The following is a 6,073-nucleotide window of genomic DNA, read 5'->3' as shown; positions in this document are numbered from 1 at the left end:
GTTAATCAATGTTTTAATTAACATGTATTTTTGTTGTATCTTTTAACAAATTTGTTTTTTCGGCAATTTTTATAAAACCCAATCCTTGGTCATGATAATTATCTCCCCAATCATAAAGTTTGTATGGGTAAATGATTTTGTTAACTACTGACTTTATGGTCATTCAATGGATTTTTGTTGTCCCAAAGTGGGTAATACTTATATTCCTTAAATAAGGCATACTAGCTCATAAATCTTTTGCTGAAATCTCCCTTCTAAATGTCTTTGCCAACTTACCTTGTAGGTATACAAAATCAAAGAATTAGTGATCATATGGAATAGGTTTCAGTTACACTGAACTCCCATCGATTGGTGCTGGTTGCTGTTGAAAAGTCTTCCTGGGCTGATCTGGGATCAGTCAGTGAGAAGGAATATTTGCCATTGCGATGCTGTCTGGTGCCCACAGATACCCATAGCTATCTCCCTTCCCTCCCCTCTCCTTATGTTTGAACACCTTCTAGATGCTGAGGATTCAGTAATGTGTAAGCCCTACCTTCCTGGACTTTATGAGACGGGGCAGGGAGGGACAGATAATAAGCACTTACACAAATGAATAGGACAAATCCAGATAGTGGTAAATTTGGTAAACAAATAAAATGAGTTCCAAATTCAACACTTATGGCAACACCCTTGCTTTTCAAATAAGGTAAAAAATACCTCCTAAGTTGTGTCAGGGACCAGAAGGGTGTCCAAAGACAAATACATATATGAGTGTTAAAGTTAGTATGATTAAAAATATTATGGCAAAAAGTTGGTTAAGACATAAGTCTCTTGATGAAGGATAAGCCAGGTTTGCAAAATTTAATTTTTTTAATAGAATCAAGAAATATGCTGTTGGATGGCTACTTTTCTTATACTGAAAAGTTCATCCTTTGATCCTGGAATACTGAAAGGAAAAGTCTGACACCTACTGTAGTGAACATTTATTTAAATGAACATGCCTGATGTAGGGGCAGAAAGCTTTCCCCTTCTTCCCTTCCAGATTCTTTGGCAGATCTAAATAATTAAATTGACCTCAGACAGATTTAAAGAGAAAACCAAGTTTTGCATATATGGGAGCTCCATAAAATATGAGACTCGGGACAGTCAGGTAATTGAAGCTTCTGTACCTTCCTGAGCTGAGGTGGAGTGGGGAGGGATCCTTAATGGGGGCAGTGGAGGGGCAGTTCACAGGATCTCGAGGACATATGCTCGGTAAGTAAATGTTTGCTGTGCTATGCAGATAAGTCTGGGTATGACAGGTTATTTTTGGTAATAGTTCTCTTTCTGGCAGAGGCCTCCCTATCTAATTTTCTTTTAAGCAGTTAAGGTGGAGGTAAGACGCTCTTCCTAATTGTGCTGGGCCTTGTTTGTCTTCAGGTCAAGATAATCCACAAGCCAATGTGGCATTCTGAGGGGGGGCTTGTTCTGAACACCCCACTGACCTGTATTTGATGCTATTATGTGCTGCAAGTGTGAGAACAGATGTTTATCTGAAAGGTAAAGAAAGTATGTCCAATATTATGGTTCTCAAACAAATCTCATTTTCTTAACAAACTATCCACAAAGTCAACGATCCATGTAGGGAAGGAAACCTTTTCCTTTCTTACCTTCTCAGTTCTTTGGCTAGTCTAATAATTAAATTGACATAGGATGGAATAATAGGAGAAAAACAATTATAATTTTGTATGTGTAGGAGCCCACAAAATATGAGACTCAAAGAAGTGACCAAGGCAGGCACTTTTCTACCTTTTAGACAAAGAAATGGTAATTTTGTGAAGAATTGATGAGATAAAGGGGTTTGGGCTGGGGAAATAATTAGTGAAGAAGTAACAAGGTTTCTTAATATAGCCTTTATTGGCCCTGAATTCCATCTCTGGTAGTAAGGTGTCTCTTTTCCCCCTGGTATGGGGAAGACATCTCTCTCAGGTTAGATTTACTTTCTGCTTTCAGGGGGACAAAGGAAGGTCAGAGATCCTTCTTGTACCAGCTGTTTTGTAAGTACCCTTAATTCAAAATAATCAATATGACAAAATAGTATATTATGTGGGGTGGCATATTTTGCTCCCCTTCAACATTACTCATTTCTCTGTCATTGAAAATATAATTGCTGCACATTTGGTATGGAAACATCTCAGGCATCACTATTTTGTGCTGTAAGAATTGGATTTTTCAAGATTCCCTCTGCTCATTTTTTTTCTAAGCTGGGAAGTCTTCCTGTATATCAGCAGAGTACTGTGTGCCTCTTTACTGTGTAACAATAGGGTTTCATTTTGATCAAGTGTGAATGGTAATGTTGATATTTGGCCAAATTTATTATAATAGGATTCCATTCAAAGCATTCAAAGTTTAGAATAATGTGCTTTAGTATTACAGTTGCCTATAGGAAAAGCACACCCTTATTAAGGATGTTAGATTCATGCAAAGCACAACAGCCATATGGGTTATACTGCAAACTGTCTCAAAAGCTCTATTTCTCTAAGTGTGCCCAAAAAGCCAAGTGCATCGGAATCACCTAGGTGGCTCTTAGAAGGTAAATTCAAGAACCTGCTCATTATCTGCTGAATGGGAAACTGAAGCATTCCCATTCAAGTTTGAGCAATGTAGCCCTAAAGCCTTTAAGGACCATTCTCAGTCACTGTCATTCACAATCCAGGAAACTTAGCACCTCTTCACTCTAGGTGTTTTCACTTGTAAACCAACACAGACAAAGAACTAAACAACAAATAAACCCAAACAGAAAAATAAGTAGGACTAAGTAATATCTTATGAGCATTTATGGGGCAGTGGATTGGATAACAAATGAGAGTTTCACATGTACCTCAAATAAATCAAATTTCTGTATACAGGTTCACTTTGCATTTGTGTATACAGCATTAAGAACCCTCATCGAAAACCTTTGGGTTTGAATGTATTTCACAATTTGGTCTGTTTAAATATTCTAGGAATTTAATAGGATTTAGATGTCACACGTTATATATTAAGCATATTAAAATTTCCTCAGAAGAAAAAGGTGGCAGCATGAGACGTGAGACAGAAGCATCCTCCCAAAACCACGTATACTATGAAAAATACAGCAAATACAACTAATCTTGAAATAGCAACAGGAAAGAAAGCTGCAGCAGACTGATTACACCTGGAACAGAACAGACCTCATGGAAAATGGTAATGTACCAGAGCCATAATCTGGAGGGACTCAAGCCCTTCCCCGATCCCAGCTCACCCATGGGAGGAAGAGAAATGGAGCAGGGAGTGGGTGGAGGCCTGGGACTGCTGAACACCCAGCTCTGGAGATTTGCTCTGGGACCACGGACCTACATTACATGGTGCTCGAGATTAGTGGAGCTGGAAAACTAAAACAGGCAGAATACTTGGGGAGACTGAGATTCCAGCCGCTTGTGGAGAACTGGTACCCACAACTGGTCACTCTAGGGCAAAAGAAAGGTGGGCACTCTGAGAGACTCCCTAACAGTAAGAGGGCTGCTTAAGGGGCAAAGACTGCACAGAGCTTGCTGCTCAGGAGAAAGGACAGGTGGACATAATTGTCCCAGGTAACTTTTCCCAGCAGGTTGGGAACCTTCAGGAGCTTCAGGCGCTCCATCCCCATGGCTGGCAACCAGATACGAGGACCCCCACCACAATACGCAGCCTCCCACTCATTTCTCCCAGCCTGCATTGGCTAGCAAACCATCTGTCCCTGCCACTGTGCCAGGCCAGTCGGAGAGTGGCCCTCCCTATGGCAGCTACAAGTGCATAGGATAGAGGCTCCTCCTTGCAACCTTGGCTCACTGGCCCTGGTAGTGGATGCAGGTATTACAGCTGGGAAGCAGGAAAGAGCTCTTTCCTACCAGCAGGCACCAGCACAGCTCGCCTGTGATCCCCATCATTACACCAGGGGCTGAGCAGCTCCAGAAAGTGGAGCTTCTGGGCACTAGAGGGCACCACCTACAAATACGAAATGTCAAAGGAACCTAGTGCAAACCAAAATCCCATGAACACCAGAAAGAAGGCCAAGTGAAACTGAACTCAATATATTCCTGAAGATTTCAAAATAAAAATCATAAACATGCTCACAGCTACAGAAAAATATTTAAGAACTCAGGGAGAAATTCAAGAATGAGATACAAACTTGGAAAAATACAGTATATAAAATAAAACATGCAATGGAGGGATTTAAAAGCAGATTAGAAGTAGAGAAGATGGTAAATGAAATAGAAATTAGAGAACAGAAACACACAGAAGTTGAGGCACAGAGAGAAAAAGGATCTCTAGGAATGAAAGAATATTGAGAGAACTGTATGACCAATCAAAACAGAACAATATTCACATTATGGGGATATGAGAAGAAGTAGAGAAAAGAGAAAGTGACTTTGAGGAGGCAATTGATGAAAACTTCCCCAATCTGGGGAAAGAGATAGCCTCTCAGGCCTGGAGGTGCACAGATCTCCAAACACAAGGGACCCAAGGAAGACAACACCAAGACATATAATAATTAAAATGGCAAAGATGAAGGATAAGGACAGACTATTAAAAGCAGGCAGAAAGAGAAAAAAGATCATATAGAAAGGAAAACCCATCAGGCTATCATCAGACTTCCCAGCAGATACCTTATAGGCCAGAAGGGAGTGGCATGATATATTTAATGCAATGAAACAGAAGAGCCTCGAACCAAGAATACTCTACTGGCAAGACTATCATTTAAATTTGAAGCAGGGATTAAACAATTTCCAGATAGGCAGAAGTTGAAAGAATTTACCTCCCACAAACCATCTCTACAGTGTATTTTGGAGGGAATGCTATAGATGGAAGTGCTCCCAAGGCTAAATAGCTGTCACCACAGAAAATAAAACCACAGTAAAGAAAGTAAACCAATTAATTAGTAAGCAAATGCAAAATTAAATCAACTACCTTCAGTCTTTCAAGGGACAAGGAGTACAGAATATGATATCTAGAGTATAAAGAAAGAGGAGGAAGAAAAAGGAGGAAAAGAGAAAACTTTTAGATTGTGTTTGTATTAGCATACTAAGTGAGTTAAGTTAGACTGTCTGATAGTAAAGAAGCTACCCTTGAACCTTTGCTAACCACGAATCTAAAGCCTGCAATGGCAATAAGTACATACCTATCAATAATCACCCTGAATGTAAATGGGCTGAATGCATCAATCAAAAGACAGATTCACAGAAAGGATAAAAACAAGACCCACCTATATGCTGCCTACAAGAGACTCACTTCAAACCCAAAGACATATACAGACTAAAAGTGAAAGGAAGAAAAAAGATGTTTCATGCAACTAATAAGGAGAAAAAGCTGGAGTCACAGTACTGGTATCAGACAAAATAGATGTCGAAAGAAAGTCACAAGAGACAAGGACATTACATAATGATAAAGGAGTGCAGAGCAACAAGAGAATATAAACATTATAAATATCTATGCACCCAACATAGGAGCACCTACAGATGCAAAATAAATACTAATGGAATTAAAAGGTGAAATAGCATTCATTCTAGGAGATTTCAACATACCAGTCACTCCAAACAACAGAGCAACTAGACAGAAAATAAGAAAGGAGACAAAAGCACTGAACAACACATTAGAACAGATGGACCTAACAGACATCTACAGAACTCTACACCCAAAAGCAGTAGAATACACATTCTTCTCAAGTATACATAACACATTTTCAAAAATAGATCACATACTAGGCCACAAAAAGAGCCTAAGTAAATTCAGAAGGATTGAAATTGTACCAACCAGTTTCTCAGAACACAAAGGTATGAAACTAGAAATTAATTAGGCAAAGAAAACAAAGTGCACAAACACATGGAGGCTTAACAACAGGCTCCTAAATAATCAATGGATCAATGAGCAAATAAAACAGATCAAGCAATATAGGGAGACAAATGAAAACAATATGTCAACACCACAAAATCTGTGGGATGCAGTGAAGGCCATCCTAAGAGGGAAGTATCCTGCAATACAGGCTAACCTCAGGAAAGAAGAAGAATATCATATGAACAGTATAAAATCAAAATTAATTAAACAGAAAAAGAAGAAA

The sequence above is a fragment of the Manis javanica genome, chromosome 9 (assembly GCF_040802235.1).
Source record: "Manis javanica isolate MJ-LG chromosome 9, MJ_LKY, whole genome shotgun sequence".
NCBI classification, from domain to species: Eukaryota; Metazoa; Chordata; class Mammalia; order Pholidota; family Manidae; genus Manis; species Manis javanica.
The sequence above is the reverse complement of the archived record's forward strand: the minus strand, read 5'-3'. Positions refer to the sequence as shown.